Source organism: Mesoplodon mirus (genome assembly GCF_964341445.2).
Source record: "Mesoplodon mirus genome assembly, chromosome: 10".
NCBI classification, from domain to species: Eukaryota; Metazoa; Chordata; class Mammalia; order Artiodactyla; family Ziphiidae; genus Mesoplodon; species Mesoplodon mirus.
In genome coordinates, this window is record NC_138986.1 from 3,466,590 (window position 1) to 3,491,794 (window position 25,205).

A 25,205-nucleotide genomic window follows, 5' to 3' on the forward strand; every position below is an offset into this window, starting at 1 on the left:
TAGGCTGGAGTCGAGGCGCTTCTTTCCTCTTGGGGTCCCGCCCGCTGCGTCCCCAGGCTAGGGGAGGGCAGGCCAGGGCCCCGGGACCCCGCGCTCCCAAACGTGAAGGCACTCGCGGTTCCCCGGGCTGGGTGTCGGCGCCTGGCTGCTCTATCCCCGCACCCCGCAGTGACCCTGTTCCAGAGCGTGGACTAGCCGCGTGGAAGTGGGTGCGCCTCCGCCGAGAGTCCACTTTCTCTAGATCCTGGGGGTTAGCTGGTGGTCGGGTTGGTAACGGGAAGGACAATGGGGCGAGAGGGTGGAGGAGAAAGGTGCCGCCGGATCGGACTCCCGGCCCCCCCCAGCCCCCACCCCGGCATCACGGCCACTCCGCCTCCCCAGCCCCGGGATCGGGGCTAAGAGCGCGCTGGAGCAGGGGTGGCAGAAGGCGTGTCACGGGGGAGGGGGACAAGACTGAGCAGAATCGTCAAGGCAGATATTTGCTAGAAGGCAGGAGGCGGGAGATGTTAAGGGAAGAGGCGCCGGGTGCACAGAGGAGGGGGTCGCCGTTGTCTTGGATGGAGGGCGAGCGAGGTGAGGACCGGAGACCTGGGGCGGGGCGGGGAGGGAGGTCGCGCCCGCGGAACACCGGGCGACTTCGGCGCTAGCTGGGGCGGGCGCGGCCCCTCGAGGCCCTAGGCGCGGGGCTCCAGCGCCACCGTCCACCGCGTGCGCACCCGAGCCTTTGTCTGCTTCTCGCCGGGGAACCGCGTTTCCGCGGCGCCTTCTCCAGGCAGACTCTTCCAGGGTTGCTGTTGCGGCTTCCGTCTCCCATCTGCCGCTCACTCCCCAGTCCCGGCCGGCCCGCGCCTCCTGGGTACCCGGGGTCTAACCCCTCCTCGCGGCCGGAACTTGTCTGGGCTCACCGCCCGCAGGGCGCCTTTGGGGTGCAGCCCCTGGGCGTGCGAGCGTGTACGGTGCGGCCCGGCACCCCCCCACCCCTCCCCGCCCAGCCCCGCCCCGCCCCGAGATCCCGCCTCCCTGGCGAGGTTCAGTCGGAGGGGGCCGCGTGGTCCAGCGGCCTCTCGCTTGCTGGCTGTCTGGAGCCGCTGGAGGCTGTCTCTGCTCATATTTGCCGGTGGACCTGATAGGACATCGGGGCGTGGGCCCTGGACTCGCAGCTGACCCCTCCATCCTGTAGCCTCCCGCAGTCTGACCCGCACAGCAGCTCCCAGGGGTCTGCCTCCCTCGGGCCCCACCTGCGGGTGTTGATTAATTCAGAGATGTTGCGGCTCAGGAAGGGCATGGTCTGGGCAGGAGCGGCCTCGCCAGCTGCCCTTGGATGTGTTAGGAATGGAGCCTGGTGGCCGTGAACTGAATGAAGGATGCGGGAGAGGATGGAGCTCCCAACCAGCTCTGACTTGTGTCGGGTCAGTCCGGGGCCTAGAATTGGGGCTCCCGTCTGTCCCCCTCCTCCTGCACTAATGATTTCCTTCTGTATAAAATAAACATCTACTCTTTACAGTTGGCAGCTGGTGGGGTAGGAGAAGTGAGGGTGCGGGTCAGAGGCTGCCACATCTTTTGCATATGAACGTTTTGGTAAGAAGGCTGTGCTAGGGAGACCAGCTGTGCAGGGGTTTTCCTAAAATGAAGTTTCTGTCTGTAGGTTGTTACTGCTGTTTGTCTAGGGTGGGGCAGGTTGTGAGGGATACTGGGGAGAAGAATAAAGATGAACAGCTCAGGTGGGATGGAGACGCCCTAGGGGAATCCCTAGCAGGCTTTCCGTTTGGAGGGACAGAGGGCCCGGAGAAGAGGGCCATGTGACCCCATTTCCCACCTCCCTCGCCCCCGTGGGGAGTTCCCACAGGGAGAAGCCCAGTGATAATAGACTCAGGAGTTGTTGGGTTTTTTTGTTTGTCTTTTTTTCTCTAACCAAGTCACTGAGCGGTAGCTTGGGGTTTGAATAGGAACCAGAGGTTATAAAAATCTTCTTTGGGATGTTACTAAGGTAGTAAATACTAAGGTTCTTTTAAGCAAAATCTATTATTAGACCCACGTCACTGCAAAAGTGGAAAAAGGCTAGATGGCGACTTTAAGGACCATTGCCAGTTTCTGCTCTGACCCTGTATCCTTCACGTTGGGGGACTCTGTTTCTGTCTGTGGCTGCGTGACAAGCCACATATGTGTGAATGGCTGAAGTACCTGAAGCTTGGCAGACTTTTTTGATATTGGTCAATAAAAATGAGTCTTTTTGAGAAAACTTTGGAATTCTATAAGAATGAAAGAATGCCCAAGTGTATACAGATGTGTTGTGATTGGTGCATGTTTATTCCCTTTTTTTCCCTTTCAGTTTGATCTCCTCTAGGTCTAACAAGCAAGTTGTCACGTAAAGGCTGCTGTGTCCAACTGTTGTTTGTAGGAATGCCTGCTTTTTATCAGCATCAAAGGGCAAATTGTGTTTTAAAAGTATCATATCCTCCTTCTATTCCTGTCCACTTTGGCTCTGCATTTTGGCTCACACAGATTCACTGGTTCGCTCAGTAGCGCACGGAGCAAACACTTACTAAGAGCCACTGCCGCTTGCCAGGCGCTGCCCTCGCCGGGCTGCGGTCTAAGAGGACGTCACCCACCAGGAGAAGAGCGCTCCTAGAAGCAGGTGCAGCATTGATGCCAGTGCTGGAAGGGTCAGTGGTCACTCTACGTCCCTGTCAGGGTGTTGCTGACTTCACCCCATCCGCCGTCTACCTTTCATTGCTGACCTCTGAGCTTGTCCTCAGGCACTGGGCTCGAGCACTTTACTGCCCTGAGAGTTGTTGCTGGTTGGAATAGAAAGCAAGCCCCGTGCAGGGAGAGCCCAAATCCTCCCAGAGCGAACTGAGAAGTCCACTTGGCAGCGGTGTGTGTGTGTGTGTGTGTGTGTGTGTGTGTACACACGCACATACACACAGGAAAGGAAAGCCAAAAAGTTGTGCTTCGATAGGCCAATAGGAGCTGCATTTGGTCTTCCGGAGGAAAGAGCTTACCTTGAGTACACTTGGTGCCCTGGCGGGAAGTGCAGGAAATATACCTGGGGGGCAAGGACTTTACCAGTTGAGTCGGGAACCCTGCCTTAAGGACATCCAGAAGTTAAAGGAAGGTCATTGTCTTTCTCTCCCTCTCACGAATGCTCCCACCGCTCTGCTACTGTGTGTTTCACCAGTTGGCTGCTCCGAATGATGTGGAGTGCTCTAGTAGAGAAAACTGTTGGTCAATGAGAGATCAGAGACAGCAAGAAAAATGAGCTAGGAGAGATTTGTTAGCGCAGGCGGCAAATATTCAATACTTCTTCACACAATTTGTATAGTTCTCAAATATTCCAAACAGAAAATGTGTATGTGTCTAGGAATCCTAGACTTTAAATATACTCCGCATCCATCACTGTCCACTCTTGCTCTGTTTCTTGAGACTTAAAATACCGTGTGGCCAACACTTGAGCAAATTGAGATAAATATGATCCCTTTTAAGAGCAAATGTGTCTACCGTATAGAAGCTACACTGGACTTCACGTTGAACCTGTTTTTATGGATCTGTTGAGACTGGGACTGCAGAGGGGTGCAAGGCCAACAACACAGCAACCAAACTGGGTATAACTCAATTAATAACCAACTAACAGGTAATTATTGAGGGCCTATTCAGTGCAAATCATTTTAGGGAGATGCAAATGATAAGAACTAGTCCCTCAAAGGACCTGAAATATAGATAGGATACCTACCAAGATAACCAGCAAAGGAAGGCTATGAACTCTTCCTGCCAGGCCGGGGTGCAGGTCATGAAATGACCAGGCGTAGTGGAGGTGCCTACGTCTGTTTTGGCTGGAGTAATCAGGGCTTAAATCCAAAGGGCAAACTGTTTAAACCGGGTGGAACTATTTAGATTCATTAATTTTAATTTCATGAAATTCCTCTTTTAATTTCAAAAAGCTTCCATGAACAAAGATAATCCCTAAAAATTTAAATGAGCAATGGTGGAAACAGAAGAAGATGGTGTCTTCTACAGTGTCAACCTGATATATTAACTTTAGGTAATTTCTGCATCTCAAACTTTTTCTACCCCATTAAGAAAAATGAATGCAATGCGATAGATAAATAAGTGATGGTAACGGAGCATGGTGACTGTAGTTACTAAGACTGTACTTCATATTTGAAAGTGGCTAAGAGAGTAGATCTTAAAAGTCCTCATCACACACACACACACACACACACACACACACAAAATGCAGTGTGCTAGATGATTACGAGATTTCGTTTACGATAAAGCAGGTTAAACTTGGTGTGGTGAACATTTTACCAGTTAATACATTGTTAGTTTTTGTTTGTTTAAAAACAGCTCATAGGGCTTCCCTGGTGGCGCAGCGGTTGAGAGTCCGCCTGCCGATGCAGGGGACATGGGTTCGTGCCCCGGTCCAGGAGGATCCCACATGCCGTGGGGCGGCTGGGCCCGTGAGCCATGGCCGCTGAGCCTGCGCGTCCGGAGCCTGTGCTCCGCAATGGGAGAGGCCACAACAGTGAGAGGCCCGCGTACCACAAAAAAAAACAAAACAAAACAAAACAAAAAAAACAGCTCATGAGGTCTGAGAGGGAAAGAAACTATAATTTTCATGAGAAAGGAATATTTCTGTCTTAAAAGGAGAACTCTTATTTATTTTATTTTTTTTCGGTACGCGGGCCTCCCACCGCTGTGGCCTCTCTCGTTGCGGAGCACAGGCTCCGGATGCACAGGCTCAGCGGCCATGGCTCACAGGCCCAGCCACTCCGCGGCATGTGGGATCTTCCCGGACCGGGGCACGAACCCGTGTCCCCTGCATCGGCAGGTGGACTCTCAACCACTGCGCCACCAGGGAAGGCCAGAACTCTTAGTTTTAATTCAAAACATTTTAATTTCCTTTTAAAATGTAAATCACGCATCTTCAGGTGATCTACGTCTGTCTAAGGGAAAACTCCACAGTGATAGAATTGCTCAAATCTTACAAAGGAAGCAGAGGACGCCTAGCACTCTGATTTTATTTGTAGCATTTACCACTTTCTGGAATTCTTGTGCTCATTTACTGGCCTACTTGTTTATCTGCCTGTCTTCCCTGCGCAGAAGGCAAGCTTGGTGCCAGCCTGAGGGCAGGGGCTTCTCTTCCTTGGTTACATCCCTGAGCCTGTAAAGGTGGTGGACACATATATGGAAGGAGCTCAGATATTTGTGTTGAAAATTGAAAGATGAACTGAAATGAACAACAACGTGGTGTCTGCCTTCAAGGAACTCAGAAGTTGAAGGCCACTCATCGAAAGCATCCTTGGCCTTGGCCCTTGTCCTGAGGAGCCAGGATTCCACCGTGGGTGAGAAAGAGCCACTCTGGTAAGAGCGCACGGCTGAGGACAGAGACAGGCCAGCTGACAAGCAGGTTCCCGGAGGAGGCGGTGCAGACGCTCCGGGACCCGGAGCTGAGCCCCGTCTCCTCCGAGGGCCCCAGAAAGGTTCCAGAGGAGATGCGCTGGGTCTTGTGGTGGAGGGTGCTTCCAGCCAGGGCTGGGGTGAGCCGGGTTCTGGGGAAAGCCTTTCTGGCCAGGGGAGGCACATCGGAGGCTGCTCTCAGGAGGTAGGTGGGGCGAGGCCTGGGGAGGGAGGCTGGCGAGGCTCAGAGGATTCTTCTGGACCAATGCTGAGGGCCTCACAGTTACCCTTTGAAGGACTCTACGGAAGAGGTAAGGTAGGAAGGCAGGAAGCCCACCTTCCGTGGTGGATCCGGGCTCGTGGGTGATGGAGACAGAGGGCTCGGGCCTGTGGCGGACGCCCCCAGGTGAGAAGAGGTGGGCCTGCGCCAGGCAGCCAGCACGCGGAGGCAGCCCGAGTCAGGGCGGACGGCGGCCAGTGCTAACAGAGCGGGCGGCCGGGTGAGGTGAGGGCGGAGGGCCACTCGGCTCCTGACGGGGGGCTTGGGCTGCGTGTGCTGGCTGGGTGCTGAGAAAAGAGGGGTCGGCACTGAGCCCCTACTCTGGGCCGAGCGTCGTCGGTGCCGACGTGCCACGGTGGAGACGCTGAGCGATCAGGCATACAAACCAAGAGTGTCAACCATCAGGAAGATCAAGTGCCGTAAGAGTTGGCAGGTTTGAGCGGTCTGTGAGGGTCTCTCTGGGTAGAGGAGGTTAAACTGCACGTGTTAGAGAAGGAGCGGCCCAGGCCGAGGGAGACCCAAAGGAACCAAGCGAGGGCCTCGATGCTGGGGCTTGAGCCCAGGGGAACGCCGTACCTGTGGAACGAAGACCACGATGCACACGGGCCAGGTTAGGGCTTTGTAAAATTTGCAGTTTACTCCCCGTGCAAGGGGCAGGTCCTGGAAGGTTCTAAGCAGGTGGCTGACATGTGATTTGTGATCTCAGAAGTTCATTCTGGCTGCAGTGTGGTGAGTGAATCTAGGGTCTGAGGTGGAAACAGAGGACCTGAAGGCCACCACGGTAGCCAGGACAAGAGACACTGGTGGCTTGGACTAGGGCGATGGTGACGGAAGTGGAATCCGTCGAACCCCGTACCTTCGGGAGGTGTTAGAACACGTCAGACGAGCGGGCGGGTGGGCTGCTTGGAATAAGGGGAAGCAAGGACCAAGAACAGGGCCCGGGGCTTTAGCCAGAGCGCAGGCCGCGAGGTGGAACTGCGCCCAGCGGGGGGAGCTGGCAAGGGGGCCGCCAGGGACAAGGCGTCGCGCTTGGCTGTGCCAAGTCTGAGATGCCTGCTGCACAGTTTAGTGGAGGTGGTAAGGAGGCGGTTGGGTAAGTCAGTCTGGAAATCAGAGGGTTGATGGAGCAAGACCGGAGAATAAAGACTATAGTCATGGTGTCTAAAGCCCTGGGGCTATGTGTCCCCCACTGAGAGTCTGCAGATGCTTTACGAGACTGGGAGGGCTTTGATGGAGTCGGCTAAGAAGCAGTCGTGTGGGGCGGTGTAGGTGCTCCCCCAAGTCTGATGAGTGACAGGAGGGCTCTGGAACCCTGCAGAGGGAACTGATTAGGTATGTGACTCTCCAGGTAGGCGTTGAAGCCATGGTTCTGAATGGGAACCTGAAACAAACAGGGGGAGTGAGAGAAGGACAGGAGTCCGAGCTGACAGAAGAGAAGGAGCCATGGAAGCCCCGAGAAGGAGTGGTGCACGAGCGCGGAGGTGAAACGGGCCAGAACGAACGTGCCGTGGAATTTGGAAGAAGAACCTCGAGACAGAGGCAGCCAGGGTGCCGCCAGCGACCTCTGTCCAGGGCTTCCGAGTGGAGTGGCGGAGGCGGAGAGCCATCTTCAGGGGCTGAGGAGTCGGCAGGGACGCATCTGTGTGGCACTTTAGTCCTCAGAGAAGGAAAGGGGAGACGGCGCTCCGTATCTACAGGGAGAGAAGAGCTGGCTTTTTCCAACGTAGGACTGGCTGCAGAGTGTTTATTTGTTGAGGAAAAGGAGTTTCAAGAGTAGGAAAAAAGAGAACACAACAGAACCTTAGAGAAGCTGGGAGGGATGGAATGTAGAGGGCACGAGAAGGCTTGGCACAGCAAGGGGACCTTGTCCTCAGAGAGAACGGTGGGAAGAGCGGGTGTGGGTGCTGAGAAGGGTTTGGGTGGAGAGAGGGAACGGGGGGAATTAACAGCACCTTCACAGGATCCTCTCTTCCCACGTCCCTGACTGGACAACCTTGCAGGCATCTGGGGGTGAGTGGAGTGGGAGGGCCAGCCCCGAGGAGGACGAGCTACCCAGGGCCACGCAGGGGTTGAGAGCATGACCGAAGGTCCTGTCCAGGCTGGCGAGGATGGGCTAGTGACTGGGTGGTTAGCTGAAGGATGGGAATGAGTGAGAACTTTTTTTTTTTTTTTTTTGCGTTACGCGGGCCTCTCACTGCTGTGGCCTCTCCCGTTGCGGAGCACAGGCTCTGGGCGCGCAAGCTCAGCAGCCATGGCTCACGGGCCCAGCCGCTCCGCGGTATGTGGGATCCTCCCGGACCGGGGCACGAACCCGCGTCCCGTGCATCAGCAGGCGGACTCTCAACCACTGCGCCACCAGGGAAGCCAGATTGAGAATTTTTTAGAAGGGAACTGATATGACTGAAGGAACAGTTGAGGAAGACTTACCCATCAGTGGTGTGTAGAGAGGCTTGCGTGAGAGGGGGCTGGCACAGAGCCTGTGCACACACTCTTCTGCGTTCAAAGAGTATGCTGAACACGTCTAAGCTCTCAGTACACGTCTTGGTGAAAAGGGCCCAGTGGGGTAAAATTTGAGAGGTGTCTTGAGGGAGAAAGAGTGTTTGGTATGTGAGGCTGAGCAAGGCCCTGGACAGAGGCAGGAGGGTAGGAGCTTACAGTCAGGATCCGGGAAACAGGAGGTGGGATGATGTGATGGTGGTGAGGGCTTCACGCAGAAGAGAAGGGAAGGTAAAGCTGTAGGGTGGAGCAAGGGAAGACTGTCAGGTCCTCCCCTGGAGGTCATTCGAGTGTTTGACTGGCGCAGGGCGGGAGGTGCCGAGGTGCACCGTGTTGTCAGATGCTGTAGCACACGGATGTCCCTCGAGGGTCTGCTGTGTACCACCTGCTGTCTAATCACCAGCAATGGCTACGTCCAGACCCATCCTTGCCTTCAAGGAGGGATGCAGACAAGATAAAAGGCCACCACGGACAACTGATGGAGGAGTGCGTAGGTGTGAAGAACACTCTTTGATGGCATCCACTGCCCACTGTCCACAGGGCCATTTGCTTGATATCCTGAGCCGCTGGCCCGGGTCATGACGTCTCCTGCGACAGGGCTTCCTCCCCGATGCCAGCTGCGGGGACCCCTGGAATCCCGTCCTGCTCCCCATCTTGCTCACCGGCCCCGTCTGTGTCTCCCTAATGCCTGGCGCTTGTAGCCATCCACGCTGGCGTTGCTCCTCGAGGGCAGGCGGCACGTTGTATTCTTTTTCTTAACCTCAGTGCCTAGCACAGTGCAAAGGACAGAAAGTCTAATGTATGAGTAAGTGAAGGTGTTTAAACGGGAGAAAATGATCAAAGTGGTCCTTTAAAAATGTTAGTTTTTGCGAAGGAAGGGAATAATTAAGTAACGTGGTTGATACATTTTGCTAGCATCACTTGAAATTCCACTTGATTCTTTTTTCTTTTTCATGTGATCCAAGCACACTGCTTGGCACCAATGACCAGGGCTTCTGAGTTACTGAGAGCACAGCGTGTTTGTCCTCCTGAGCTGCTGGATGGGGAGCTCCAGGAGCGGCCCCAGGAGACGATAGGAGGAGTGGGGCATAAGTGTCTAGAGCATTCTGGATGCCTCAGCTTTAGCTCCTGAGGCGGTGATAGAGAGCTTTTTACTTTGACAAAAACATTTTCTACACTAGGAAAGAGAAGGTGTTGCTTGTGAATTGCTGAAACAATGCCATGTGTTTGGATGTGATGAATTATTTAAAAGAATATAAGCATATTTGGACTTGTAAGTTGGTAAGTACTCTGTAAGAAGCAATTTTGCATGAAGAGCAGGTCACTGCTGGAGCAAAGCATCATGAGTGTGTGGTATTCAAGTTGTACTTCTCTGTGCGTGACGCAAGTGTGTGCTTCTGTATTGGAGTTTTAGCAGCTTCCAAAATAAACATCTAAAATGATATCCAGAAGGGCTTGATTACTATAGTTTTCTAGATTTGGTAATTATATATTTATCTTTGCTATTAGGATTACATACATCTTCACATTTTCTTTTTCTCCCAGGACCAGAAGTTTACTTTGAAAAACATTCTTGTGTCCTCAGTCATCACGCCTTTTTAGGATAATACTCTTTGTGTCTCATGATTAAATATGTCATCTAATTTTTTTTTTTTATAAAACTGCAGTGATTAAAACAATGTGGTACTGGCGTGTGAATAGACCAGTACAACAGAATAGAAAGGCCTTAGAACAGAGCCAGACTCATAAAGGAATTTAATATATTTTAAAAGTATCATCTCATATAGGAGGAGTAGAGATAGACTACTGAATAAATGATTTGGGGACAACTAGGTAGTCATCTGGAAAAAAAATAAAATTAGAGCATACCTTTTACTATACCTCCAGGAAAAATTCCATATGGATCATATGTTTAAATATATATTTAAAAATATACCATAGATGCTGGCACAAAAACAGAAATATAGATCAATGGAACAGGATAGAAAGCCCAGAGATAAACCCACGCACGTATGGTCACCTTATCTTTGATAAAGGAGGCAAGAATATACAGTGGAGAAAAGACAGCCTCTTCAGTAAGTGGTGCTGGGAAAACTGGACAGGGACATGTAAAAGAATGACATTAGAACACTCCCTAACACCATACACAAAAATAAACTCAAAATGGACTAAAGACCTAAATGTAAGGCCAGACACTATCAAACTCTTAGAGGAAAACACAGGCAGAACACTATGACATAAATCACAGCAAGATCCTTTTTGACCCACTGCCTAGAGTAATGGAAATAAAAACAAAAATAAACAAATGGGACCGAATGAAACTTCAAAGCTTTTGCACAGCAAAGGAAACCATAAACAAGATGAAAAGACAACCCTCAGAATGGGAGAAAATATTTGCTGATGAAGCAACTGACAAAGGATTAATCTCCAAAATTTACAAGCAGCTCATGCAGCTCAATATCAAAAAAACAAACAACCCAATCCAAAAATGGGCTGAAGACCTAAACAGACCTTTCTCCAAAGAAGATATACAGATTGCCAACAAACACATGAAAGGATGCTCAACATCATTAATCATTAGAGAAATGGCAAATAAAAACTACAATGAGGTATCATCTCACACCGGTCAGAATAGCCATCATCAAAAAATCCACAAACAATAAATGCTGGAGAGGGTGTGGAGAAAAGGGAACCCTCTTGCACTGTTGGTGGGAATGTAAATTGATACAGCCACTGTGGAGAACAGTATGGAGGTTCCTTAAAAAACTAAAAATAGAACTACCATACGACTCAGCAATCCCACTACTGGGCATATACCCTGAGAAAACCATAATTCAAAAAGAGTCATGTACCACAATATTCATTGCAGCTCTATTTACAATAGCCAGGACATGGAAGCAACCTAAGTGTCCATCAACAGATGAATGGATAAAGAAGATGTGGCACATATATACAATGGAATATTACTCAGCCATAAAAAGAAACGAAATTGAGTTATTTGTAGTGAGGTGGATGGACCTAGAGTCTGTCATACAGAGTGAAGTGAGTCAGAAAGAGAAAAATGAATACCGTATGCTAACACATATATATGGAATCTAAAAAACAAACAAAATGATGGTCATGAAGAACCAAGGGGCAAGACGGGAATAAAGACACAGACCTACTATAGAATGGACTTGAGGATATGGGGAGGGGGAAGGGTAAGATGGGACAAAGTCAGAGAGAGGCATGGACATATATACACTACCAAACGTAAAATAGATAGCTAGTGGGAAGCAGCCGCATAGCACAGGGAGATCAGCTTGGTGCTTTGTGACCACCTAGAGGGGTGGGATAGGGAGGGTGGGAGGGAGATGCAAGAGGGAGGAGACGTGGGGATATATGTATATGTATAGCTGATTCACTTTGTTATAAAGCAGAAACAGACCATTGTAAAGCAATTATACTCCAATAAAGATGTAAAAAAAAATAATGTACCATAGAAGGAAGAAAAATGAGGAAATTCCTTTCTAGCCTTGGAGTAGGAAGAGCCTTTAAATGTGACTCAAAATCTGGAAGTAAATAAAGAAAAGATGGAGAAGTGAGTCTACATTAGCAAAAACACCTTTTGATGGCCCTGAATGCCGTAAGCAAAAATCACAGTATATTCCTGCGCATCTCCCGTGCGGTGACACTCTCTGCCTTCCTGTGCTGTCTCTCTCCTGCTTTCTACAGGACAGTTAGGGCTCCAGCATCATCAGACTGTTAACTGTCAGCTCTAGGAAAAAACGCTTATAGCCCACATCACAGCATAGGGCCAACCTTCCTAACATATGAAAAGCTTCTAGAAATGCTTGAGAAAAAGAACAACCCAATTAAAAATTAGTCAAAGGATATGAACAAAAAGATGCCCAGCCTCATTCATGATAAGATAAATGCCATTTAAAATCACACGGAGGTACCGTTTTCTCCTGTCGGGTTTGCAGAAATTAATACATTTTATAACACACTATTGGCAATTTTATGAGGAAGCAGGTACTGGCATGCATTCCTGGTGGGAGCATCCACTGGTACAGCCCTGGAAGTGGGCAATTTGGCAGTATCGATCAGTATTAAAGATGCATGTACCCACTGAATCAGTAATTCTACTTCTGGGAATTTATCATTCAGATAGACTCACACTTGGGCAAGATGACTTAACAAGGTATTAATATATTGCAGCATTGGTTGAAGAGAACGTTTGAAGAAACCACCTGAAGGCCTACCTGTAGGGGCCTGGCTAAATAAAATCTGTAGCAGTGAAACAAAGGTACTAAAGCTCTTCCAGATACATCGCTATGTGAAAAAAGCAAAGTGTAAAGCAATGCACACACATACACACACACTTTTGTGTTAGAAAGGACAATAAAAGTTTATAGCTGTGTGTGTCTGTGTTGCGTAAAGAAACAGAAAGAAACGTGAAGGGGCAGAAGCTCGGGGAAGCACCCACAGCACTTTCCCTACAGGACCGGTGGAGATGGCGGGAGTGGGAACTGGGGGGGGGCGGGAACAGGAGTTGTAGGGAGACTTCAGTGTTTACCTTTTATATTTGTTGATTTTTGAATAACAATTTATTACCCATTCAAAAATTAAAAATCAGTAAGATTTTACTGAAATGCCGTTTAACTCATTGTAGGCGTCCTACTTTGTGGTTGACGTTTTCCTTTTTTTTTTTTTATTGTCCTCCTGTTGAGATCATAGTTGATTTTTCAGCCCCTGAAGTTTGTTCACTTGATTTCTGCCTTTCTCTAGCCTCCCACTTACTTCTCCTACACAAGATCTCAAAATGTCAAACCATGAATATTAAAAAAAAAGTCCCATGCATCAATACCTCTCATACTTAGCAACTCCTTTTCTACGTCATGTGCAGATTTGAAAATGGAAAAAAGAAATCACTTCTATTTTAATGTAATTTCTGACTCTGATAGAGTCTATGGATTCACATTTAAGATATGAACTATTGTTTACACTGCTGGAGAGCTGCCCAGCCAGCTTCATCTGGTAGAAATCACTACATTTTGGCAAGAAACTGAGCGTCTTCCCTGTGAAAACGTGGGCTTTACATTTTAGCACTTCTTAAGTGAGTGGAAATGTAGCCCCGAGTTGTCTTACAACTTAATAATACCCCTCAACAGGGGCCACAGCAGCTCATTATAATTTATTCTCATTACAGTGATTGGATTTTTCCTTTTGAGCAGGGACAGTGTGAACTCATGCATTCATTCCTCAGCAGACATGTATGTGCTGAGCCACTGTGGGAGCCGTCTGGCCGGACCCAATGAAAGTCTGCCCCTGACCTCAGAGACCTCGCTGTCCAGCAAGGATAGTGCCCCTCCTTCTGGCTGTGCCTTTGTGGTGGAAACATTCTTTAGATCCTCACATTTGATCTATTCTCTGATTTGATTTTGGGTTTAAAGTTAATATTCACCTTTTCTCTCAGTATCTAAGTGGGTTTCTTTCTAACGTCCTTAGATATCAACGCTGCTGATTTTCCTGTGTTCTGCTTATAATGTTGACATTTTTCTTTGTCTTATCGCTTAGTATTATTTCCTCCTATAGTCCACCCATTGGTTTTATTTTAGCTGCTACTTCCTTCCTAGTTACTGGATTTTGTGCAAACCCTTTTCTAACCTTAAATGTCAGCCTTCCACTACCCTAACCAAGTTCTCTGACCCACATGTGCATGCTTCTGGGGTCTTGACACACTGAATCCATGCTACACACCCTAGCCTTGGGGATGCAGACATTGTCAGCTTGCACATACTTAAGCCTCTTTCTTGAAGGCACAGTTTTCCCATAGTAGCCAGGTTTTCAGGGAAAGCCCTGATGATTATTGCTCTTTTTTCCTGGAGTGAGGCATGTGGATCAGGTGTGTGTGTGTGGGGGGGGGAACCCTAGTCCTTTCACTCTGCTGAGCACTGCAGATACTTTCAGAGGATTTTCAAGTCGCTGGGAATGCCTCTATGTTAAAGGTTATTCTTTATTAACGTTAATGCTCTAGTTTAATTGCATTTCTCCTAAGACTATCATAGCTGTAGAGTTTTGGCACCTATGTGTCTTGTAACTGTTCTGTTCTTTTTGTCAAATGGGCCATCATTAGGAAATTTGTCATTTTTTTTCTAAATGATTTTTGAACTCTTTTTGTTTTGTGTTGGTACATTTTTTTTAATGTATCCTGGCCAGATTTTCAAGATTCCAGATTATTACGGCTTCTTGTATCTGGGTTATGGTCTGGTGAGAAGTACCCCATATTGCTATTACAGCAAGGTACCAGGGTGTGGGACGATCCAGTCTTTTTACAGATGTCATTATGAGACAGAGATCTGCCCTGGGGAGGGTGTGTGTGTGGAGAGAGATACAAACAGTTCATACTCTTGTTCATTTTTTCTTTGTGGATACACTGCTGGCCCTGGTCAATAGTTCCTAGCGCGTTGGGGCTGGTGACTTTTCAGTAAGGAAAAGCAGAGAGGCTGAGGTGTTGAGCAATGGGTCTGTGTCGCTGTTTGTTAAGCAGATGCCGAGGACACAGCATAACATGGTGCTTGTGGAGTTAGGCAAGCTCGCGTTGGAGCGAAGATGAAATGAGATGACGTGTGTCCGGTGTTGGCAATAGCGCCTTGAACAGAGTTAGTGCCAGAGCACACTCGCTGTCCTCACGTCCCTGGGCTCTGGGCGAACCCTGTGAGACAGCCTTTGCCGGGAGGGAAGCACGGCAGCCCTGCGAGGGCATCATTTGGCAGGGAGATGGTCAAGTGGCAAAGGGAAACGAAGAAAAAGGCTGCCTAAAGCATCCGATTGGCTGGGAAAGGTGTTTCTTTGTCGTTACAGGAAGTACAGCTTCTGGAAACACTGATACCAGGAAATGGCTGCAGCCTTAGAGCAATTCCAGTTTCTTGGCAAGGAGTTAAAGGAAAGTGTGTTGAAAATAAAAGGGAAGAATTTTTGGAAAGAGAAAGAACTGAGAAACAGTGATTGTCATTAGAATTCTTGCATTTCGGGGAATCTATTTTTTGAACGGCTAATATAGTCATTTTCCCCCTTTGTGGAGCCTCTGCAGTTGCAACATCTTTGACCTCCATTTTCTCGTGTCCCTGAACTGTTCACTCTCACTTGGCCTGACTAAAGAGGGACGTTTCTGTGGGGCCTCCCTGCTGCTTCAGTTGAGTGGGAAGTGCAGCATCCCTGGATGCAGGGACAGGCCTCACGTGAGGCGTGTGCCAGCCCAGGACGCAACTCCCACGTCTGGGCCTTTATCCAGAGGACAGGATAGATTAGATTTGGTTTGTATGTGTACTGTTTACTTTGCAACTGGCTCTTTATTCACTTCAGACTTTTGTAGAGTTTGGGTCTATATTCTTAGTTAACTACGTGAATGGTCTTAGTCCTATGTATGTGTTACATTTTTCTTCTGTAATTTAATAGACTCTGACTTGGAGAAAGGTGAGAATCGGCCCATGAACAATTACCTCCTTAAGGGTGAATTTTGAGGCTACACTTGGAACCATTTAAAAAAAAAATCTACATCTGGTTTACATTTATCTGAAACAAAACTATCAACGAGTTATCTCATTTTCATTTAAAACTTCACAAATAATTTGAGGAATTACACTTTTATCTGTCATGATCTTTTGGAATTCTTTAATACTATGTAGTAGACGTGTATATTTAAAAAAAAAAAACTGAATTGGCTTCTGCTTTACCGCAGAGAATAGTTCATAAAAATTAAAAGAAATTCCAGATGGGCTTTCAGTGGTGCAGCCATGGCAAAGGCTCCTTCCCCATCCTTCTGCTCTTTGTACGGAGACCTGGGTGATTACTCTGTCATGATGCCAAAATTGCTCACCTGTTCACCTGTCTTTCCTTGACACTGGGAGCTCGAGGTTTGCTGTCTTTATATCTCACATGACCAGCGGAGTCTTCAGCGGGAATCATTCACTAAGTGTGTATTGAATGAATGAAGGATTTCCGAGAAGCAGGAGGGTGCACTGGAAACATGTACTTAGGAAAAAGAGTTGGTTGGGTCCAGGTCTCAGCTCTGCTTAACTTCTGAGCTAAGCTCTGCTTATCTGTAAAATGGGTGGTCAATACACGTTAGCTTCCTTTCAGTACTTTTCCCCAAAGAAGAAAGAACAGATCTAAGCCATAACACTTCGGAATTTTCTTGAATTGTAACAAGTTTAGATTTGTAATGTTTTCATTTTGATTTTATGTTAAGTATGAGAGGCTCAGCTTAGTTCTTTTGCATTAAAAGAGACAGGAAAATGCAGAGCCGTTTTCAGAATTCCTTAAAATATTGCCTCTGATTCTTAGAAGAGTCTGTGACTTCGTGGAAAGGTCTGTGAGGAAGTGTCAGGGCTGGGGCTGCAGGGCCTCCACCTGCCCCAGAGCTGGTCCCGGGGGCCCGTGTGGCCGCTCCCTGAGAAGAATGACGCAGGGTTCAGGATTTGACCTGAAAACCCAGTGGTTTCCACTGCTGGGTGATTGTGCCTCTTTTATTCTCCTTTCTTACCTTATGTAAGGCTATCGTCCTCAAGTGGAAGAGTCTGTGAAACCACTTGTGGTTGGTTTGGTAGCGGCTTCCGGTGGAGTCGAGTGATTGGCTGAAGCCAGTGGGAGGTTGAGGGGCTCTCAGCTGCCACCCCTGTAGGTTTTCCCGAGTCCAGTGTGGTTGCATCGCTGTGAAATCGCCCTGCGCTCACACCTCTGACTCCAGTGGTTCTCTTAATTACTACGTTTCCCTTGAAGAAAGATTTCAAAGAGCTCTAGTTTGCTTTTCTTTTTTTAAACATCTTTATTGGAGTATAATTGCTTTACAAGGGTGTGTTAGTTTCTGCTTTATAGCAAAGTAAATCAGTTATACATATACATATGTCCCCATATCTCTTCCCTCTTGCGTCTCCCCCCCTCCCACCCTCCCTATCCCACCCCTCTAGGTGGTCACAAAGCACTGAGCTGATCTTCCTGTGCTATGTGGCTGCTTCCCACTAGCTATCTATTTTACACTTGGTAGTGTATATATGTCCATGCCACTCTCTCGCTTTGTCCCAGCTTACCCTTCCCCCTCCCCAGATGGGAATAAAGACACAGACCTACTAGAGCATGGACTTGAAGAGCTCTAGTTTCTTTTTTTTTTTTTAATCTTTATTGGAGTATAATTGCTTTACAATGGTGTGTTAGTTTCTGCTTTATAACAAAGTGAATCAGTTACACATATACATATGTTCCCATATCTCTTCCCTCTTGCATCTCCCTCCCTCCCCCGCTCCCTATCCCACCCCTCTAGGTGGTCACAAAGCACCAAGCTATCTCCCTGTGCTATTCGGCTGCTTCCCACTAGCTACACAGACCTACTAGAGAACGGACTTGAGGGTATGGGGAGGGGGAAGGGTAAGCTGGGACAAAGTGAGAGAGTGGCTTGGACATATATACACTACCAAACGTAAAATAGAGAGCTCTAGTTTCTTAGTTGGGTTTTCCCTGGAAGCAGAGCCTGCAGTAAAAGACCGGTAGTTGATTTGGGAGGTGATTCCAGCAAGTGGGATCAAGGGAGTTGAAGTGTGGGTCATGGGCAAGGAGTGGAGCCAGTAGAGGGCGAGTTATTCACAGGGCCCTGTGGGCAGTAAGGGCTCCGCTCTGCTGGCCCCCCCTCCCGGAGGGGAGGGGCCTCCGCCCAGTCGGGCCTCCCTCCCACAGGGCTGCAGGTAGGGGCCAGCAGCATTTACCCACCTGCGCCCTGCCCACTGGGGAGGGCCGTTCTTTGGAGCACTAGCTCCGCACTTCCAACCTCTTCTGCACGTGCTGGAGGGCCTTGTGTCTGTCCTGAAAGCGGTCAGGCTCAGGGTGTGGACCGCCTCAGCGGAGCCCCATCTCGCTAGGAACCGGCCCCCACTGCTGGCCCAGAAACCAGAAGTTTCGAGTGCTCTCTGAATAATCAAATTTCCACCATTTTGTTGTTGCTAGTCCTCAGCTTTTAAAAGTGATTCTTCTAGATGACATGGAATTATTATCCACAGGGATAATAATTATAAGCACAGGGAATGTAGCTTTATTTATAAATTTGGCACGGATGGAATTTAGGTTAGTAAAAAAATATCTTTACTGTTGCATGTTTCTGAATCAGAAGATTGTATAAAGTAATTGATTAATCAATCAATATGGTGATTGCCTAAGGCTAATGATAGAGACTATTTTAAAATAAATACTAATGCTAGCATATTCTGTGAAAACGTCTATATGAAATGATGGTCTTAGAACAGGGGCAGACTTTTTCTGTGAAGGGCTAGGTACCTGTTTTAGACTTTGTGGGACATAGTTTCTGTTGCCACTCCTCACCTCTGCCGTTGTAGCAGGAAAACACAGGCAGCACATAAGTGAATGAACTTATTTACAAAAACTGGCAGTGGACTGTAGTTTGCTGACCCCTCATGTTAGAAGAATATATTATTTTTGATGAACACAAACTTCTCCCTTTGGGTGTTTAGAAAGCACTAAGCACTCTTTCCATAGAAAGAGTGTCTGAGATCATAGTCAGAGTTTGGGAATGTGGACATTCACCCCAAAGCAGTGTGGCTGGCTGGCTCTTTGCTTTAGTGGCCCAGTTTGTTTAAGACAGGGCACCCTGCTCCAGTAATTCACCTTCTTTGGGGAGTCGAAAGGGCAGCAATTTCATGAAACGGGAATTGTTGGGATTTCCTTGTAGAATTTGCATCACTGATTTTTATTTTTTTAGTATCTTTTAGTCCTAAATCACAAAGAGTAAGACAGAAACCAGTAGACATGTATAAATATGCACTTATCTCTGGGACCCATATGATGTATGCGTAATTTCTTTTGGCAGAATGCTTTAAATTTTTTGTACAGTTGAACTGGCTTGGAGAGATGATATTGATATATCCTTTTGTGGGGATAACTAGATTAATTTACACAGAGGCCAATGACCTAGTACTCAGAATGGCCAATTTGTCAAGAAACCCCTGTTGTCACATACATACATGCCTTTCTTTTTTTCTTAATGTATTGATTAATTACGGATCCTAGGGAAGATTTGGATATGCAGCCTGACTTATTATTTAGATACATTAGGGAAATTTTTCCAGGGTTTACATACTGAATGCATGCTAAATACATTTGTATAATAATATATATACATTACATGTGATAAACTGTTATTATTATTACAGTGCATGTGTAATAGTGATGACTGAATGATGTAATGGCTACATTAAAGGAGAAGCCTGAGGGGAACCACTGGGCCTGTCTTCACACGTGTGATGCCCAGGGGTAAAGGCAGCCTGTAGGGATGATGGAAATGCCCTGGCTCAGGGGAGATGACAGGAGGACCCCAGGGCTTTCTCGAAATGGTGGGAATTCCTCATCAGCTGTCTTCAAACTGGTGTACCCACTTCCGAGAGGAGACTTGGGCAAAGGTTTTAAGAACTTAAGAAAAGGATTTAAAGAAATCAATTGCTATATCCTCAGTGTTCATATAGACTCTTGAAAAATGAATTTGCTTCCCTCGCATGATTGCGCTTCTCCCACTTACAAAAGAAATAAGGCTTCCCCCTTTCCTATCCAGAGTCTCACCATGGCTTGTTGCCCCGGGGTGTAGACGTGGGTCCTGAACCGGGGCGCCATCTGAGAAGGCTCTGCTCTGAGGGAGGGTCCAGAGAGAGTGAAGGGAGCAGGGCTCCTGTGGACGTGGAGACCCTGCTTCTCACATTAACAGGTCATTACGGAGCTCCTGGTGTGTCTCCGTCCGCGCTCCATCCATCCTCCGTCTTGGAATTCTAACGCAGAAGTGAGATGCAAGTTAGAATGTGCATCTAGATTACAAAATAATCCTTTCAGACCAAAATTAGGTCTGACTTAGTTATTTGTTGGCGTGGCTTTCCAGTAAGGCTGTGTGGTGGACAGACTCCATAGACTGAATGAACTATTCCTCAGCTCCAAGGTTTTGACAGAAATACGTGTAAGACGTATTTGTTGTAAAAAAAAATATATATCATTCACATCTATTTAAACCTGTGATAAAAATTCTTATGTGTCAGCCTAAGAATGTGTGAGAGGGTACAGTTTCTTCTGGAAGTAAAATACGCTGCAGAAGAGTGAGTAGATGTGAAAGGTGCTCCTGACCTGAACTGATGTGCTGCACGTGGGTGAATTACCTGGGCCGTGGTGTCCCCCACCTAAGAGTACCTGAAAGCCCTAAAAGGTGGAGGGAAAGCCAAAAGGGTAAAGATGACAGATGGGGATTATGCTTGAGGTTTGGCTGACAGGTGTCTTCAAGACCAGAGAGGACCCCAGGATTGTCTTCCTGCTGTCAACCAGCTCATACCCCTGATGTCATGACCCGGGTGACTGGAATTGCTTTGCAGAGCTCGCCCTCTGGGTATCTCTGTGGTGGACTATGTTTATTTGAAATTCCATGTTGATGCACTTCAATCCAGTGAGTGTTTTTTGAGGGCTGCATGTTGTCTATACAGAGATGAGCAAAGCTGGCAGCGTCCACAGCCCCGTGGCCCGTGGTCCAGCAGTCCAGGCAGACCTACGCCAGCATGCTGGACCCGTGTGCCCAGGGGCTGAGCTAGACTGCGCCTTTGACCCCCTGAGGAAGAGACAGAGAGAAGGAAGAGGCTGTTTAGAAGGTGTGGATGCTCTGAAGAGGAGGGGGGTGAGGGAAGGTGCCCTGGAGGAGGAGCAGTGGGTGCAGAGACCTGGGGAGAGGGCTCTTGTTACCCAGGTGCACGTGTCTGAATCTGGTGTCTTGGGGCAGCCTCGTCACCGTCAGAGCGGCACGCTGCCGTCCCCACAGAGTGAACAGATGGATCACTCGTGCGTTTGTGACGACAGCACCTCCCTGATGGACGAGGAAACCAAATTCACGGGAGGCCACGCCCTTAAAATGGGGGCTGACGGCTGGAGGGCAGGTGCGGCCAGTGCTGCCACAGCCGCCTGTGGAGGCCTCCAGTGACCTGGATAGTTCCAGGGATAACAGCGCTTTACAGACCTGGAGGCGTTTTCAGTTTGTTAAATCGTTTTATATTCATGATCTCACATGTTTTTTTGGTTATTTTTTTGAAGTATAATTGACTTACAATATTATGTTAGTTTCAGGTGTATAACAGTGATTCGATATTTTTATACATCATGAAATGATCAACTCAATAAGTCTAGTTACCATCTGTCACCATACAACGTCATTACAGTATCATTGACTATATTCCCTATGCTGTACATTTTGTCCTGGTGACTTACTTATTTTATAACTGGAAGTTTGCTCTTTTGGTTCTTAACATAGTCCCAAGAGGACAAATTGTAAGCAAAGAGAGGCTCAGAGGCGCAGACCTGGGCCCCAGCGCTGTAGACACAGTGAGCCTTGGCCCACGCTGGCTTCTGTACCTGGATGTGCTTGCATGGTGACCTCCTGTGTGTTATCACCCTGAAATGGACTGCCTCTGCCTCCATGATCCAGCCTTTCTGGGAGGGGAACCTTTTTCAGATTACTTATGTGTAACTTTTAAAGCATCTACTTTTCATAATTTATTTTACATAGAAATCTTCCAAAAATGTGTGATGCCTTTCTTACCTTATTAGATGTATGTTGTTAATCTAATATTTTCCCTTTTATCCTATGAGCATCAATTATTGTTCTTTTATAATATAGGAGTGCCTTAAAGAACTCTTAAGGTTTATGGGTCTATAGGCTGCTTTAATTAATAATCTCAGAAAATTGTGCATTTTTATTTATCTTTCTTGCAACTTTTAAGGTTTTTCTTCCCCTTTTTTTTCTCTGTGGATCCATGGGCATCAGCCACTGAGGCTCTCCTGTCCTCCCGTCCCTAGGCGGCTTGCTTTCCATTTCCTCTGGTCAGGAAAAGCAGACACCACGTTTGTGTGCAGGTTACTAGCCCTAAATATGGGAACTGCAGGCCTGCCTGTGGATGGAGTGCACCCGCTGCTTGGTGATGTCACTCCTGACTGCGTGGAGAATGGTCCCTGGAGTGGTGACCTTGGATGAGTGACACGGACTTTGTGTGCATTTTCAGTATTTCCCGATAGCCTGCTGGGCAAAGTAACAATCAGGATAAAGTTATTGTACTTATTGGGTGCATTATGTTGTTCTCTGCCAAACTTATAAACTATTTTTAATAAGTAATTTTTATTAAAAATGTATAGACGATTATTTACACAATCCAGATTTGATCTAAAGTTTGTATCTTACAGAAACAACATTGCATAGTTTATCAAAACTTTATTTTATACATCTGACATCCAGATGAGAATCTGGTGTACTTTCAGTCCTTTGTAACAAGAAGTTTTGGAAGAGAGGAAGAGGGAGAGCCTCACAGCAGTTACTAATAGTTAATAGTAATGTATAGGTTATTACATGAAAGTTCTCCTTAATTTTTACTAGTTTTCATGTTCTTTACATTTTCTTTGTGCTAAAGTAATTAACTGATTTTCTCGCCATTTTGGAATCACGTGAGTAAGCTTGTTTAAATTTCACAGTACAATTTGTTGATAAGTAACATGAAATTTTTACTTTTAAACCTTTACAAACCAAGAATAGTATAGTTGTACTTGTTTAATATGTGTTTACTGAGTAAATGATGTATTATGGTTGGTGATTTGAAAAAGGTGTAAAATCTTAATATTACATATAAAATAATACAGAAACAGAAAGGCATGTGACTTTTAAAAGATTTTTAAAAATGGTATATAAAAGCCATCAGAACTTTTATGATTTGAAATGTCTTAGCAGTTTAAAAGCATTTTCAACATCAAGAAATTTCACATTGTCTGCATGTCTTATATCCTAATGGAAAAGAGTGACATGCATACAATTTAAAGAACTTTGCTTCATTTGATGTTACATAGATTATTTTTTGTCTCCCTTCATTGTTTATCTTTTATTAATTGCAGTTGAGAATTATAATAGGTATGACTTCCTATAAGAAATAAAATTAGTTTCTGAGTTTTCAGTTGTACAAACTAAGGTAATGAATGAAAAGTCATAATAGCAGCAAGTCAATAAAACATAAGTATCAGAGTGTAATGTAAAGAATGCACGCCTTGGAATCAAATGACCGGAGTTTGAATATGGAATAGTTTAAGCACTGGTCCCTCCAGCTGCTGGTTGTGGATGGCTGGGCAAACCACTTCATTTCTGAGTGTTTTCCCCAATCTGTAAAATGGTGGCAATCTTACTATCTGCCCCTCTGTCTCCTTCCTCCCTTTTTGGTCAGGATAAAGATGAAATAATGAACGTGAAAGTGCTTTGTAAACTGTAAAATTCACCACAAATGTGATGCACCGTTAGGGTATTGTTACAAAACCTGGGGGACAGAGAATATGTAGTTAATAGTTCTCACTGTTACATAGTGTTTGAGGGGCAGTTTTGTGCTCTAGGCTCTCAGAGACCAGCCCTCCCCACCCTCAGTACAGTAGTTAATTTGCCGTTGTTCACAGGCTCTATTTTAGATTGCTAGGTGGGCAACTAAATACATACCCTGTTGTACAGTGTGGGTGACTTAACCTTGGTGTGATGAACTTAACTTTTACCAGTATGACTAGTATATATTTAAATGATCAAGTTTTAAGATTTTATAGTATATGCTTTTTAAAAATCTATTCTCTTTGCATTTATCTGTGTAGTTACGTTAACAGCATAGAATATACAGTGTACGTGTTCTATCCCAAACACCAGTGCAGATGAGGTGATCTGAGCAGAGGAATAGGATTCTGTGCATCCTTCCAGAATGCAACACAACAGTGCAGCAATTGGTATAAGAAAATTAACTTATTTTTCTTTTAATGATAGATTTTCTTTGATATCAAAATAACTGAGCCCTTTCTTCCCTCCTTCCCTCCCTCCTTCCCTCCCTCCTTCCCTCCCTCCTTCCCTCCCTCCTTCCCTCCCTCCCTTCCTTCCTTCCTTTTTGTTAAAATTGCTTTGCGTTTAGTTTTGACTTCTACTGTGCTTAATCTGAATTGTAAAGTGGAAATAAAAGGGAAGGGTGGATGTGCTGCATATTAGAATCATTTCCAAATGGAAAAGGTTAAAATAGTTTCCTTTCTTTCTCTCTTTCTTCCTTCCTTCCTTTCTTTCTTTCTTTTGGCAAAAAGTAGGAGGCTTTACTCTGAGGCATTTCTCAAAAGGCATAATCTTAGAATCTGATTAGATATCCATTTTGAGTTGGACCTTTTCACGCAGCATAAAGAAATCCTGACCCATTTTTAGAAGAGAAGTTATTGACAGCATTTACCAACAGCAAGCACTGGATGGAGGAAATGAGGACCTATGGGAAGTGGGATTATGGAGAATAATTGCTAAGAAGCATTTTCTTACTTCAAGAGGTAGAAAAGGCACATTTTTAGAAATTATTTTTTGGCTGTAGGGAAATTCAAGCCAGAGTTTGCCTTCTGCTTTGGCACCCTGCCTTTATTGTAAACATCATTGCCCAGGGAATTCAGTGAGAACTCTGGAAAGGCTTTACTGCAAATCTGGGAGGATCTCCCGCCTGTGCCCGGGAACCGCACACTCAGATCTGGGGGTGCCTGGTCCTTGCTCTTCTTTTCCGCATGTTTAGATGAGAAGAAATAAGAAGAAGTCTGTAGTACTGGGGCAAAGCCTTTTACACACCATTAAAAATGAGGCCTTTGTCTTTGTGATCCTATGATGCTGCTTGACACATAGAAGGTGCTCCAAAGAGTATTTACTGAATATTGACTGGATGGAGCATCTGTTTTCTCATGGCAGATATGGGTAATTTTCCAAAGCCTGTGTGTGTACGTCACTGCCATCCACCATAAAGCTTAGTTTTGGGGACGGAACAGATTGCACCCAGTCTTTCATGGTCAGGTACAGTCGGTGCATGTCAGAGATGGGTTTATCTGGTCATAAACACACCTCGAAGCCCGGGCGGGACTGGGTGGGTGGAAGATGTGGGCAGTGGCTGGAGGAATGGAAGCCTGGGGGAAGCGGGTGGCCACTCTTTTGCCGGTTCTTTCCGTG

The 25,205-nt window shown here is 46.7% G+C and overlaps 1 protein-coding gene across 1 annotated transcript in view; it reads left to right on the forward strand.

Moving 5' to 3' along the window:
• PDE10A (phosphodiesterase 10A) overlaps positions 1-25,205 on the forward strand; it is a 305,607-nt gene that overhangs the window by 1,226 nt on the left and 279,176 nt on the right.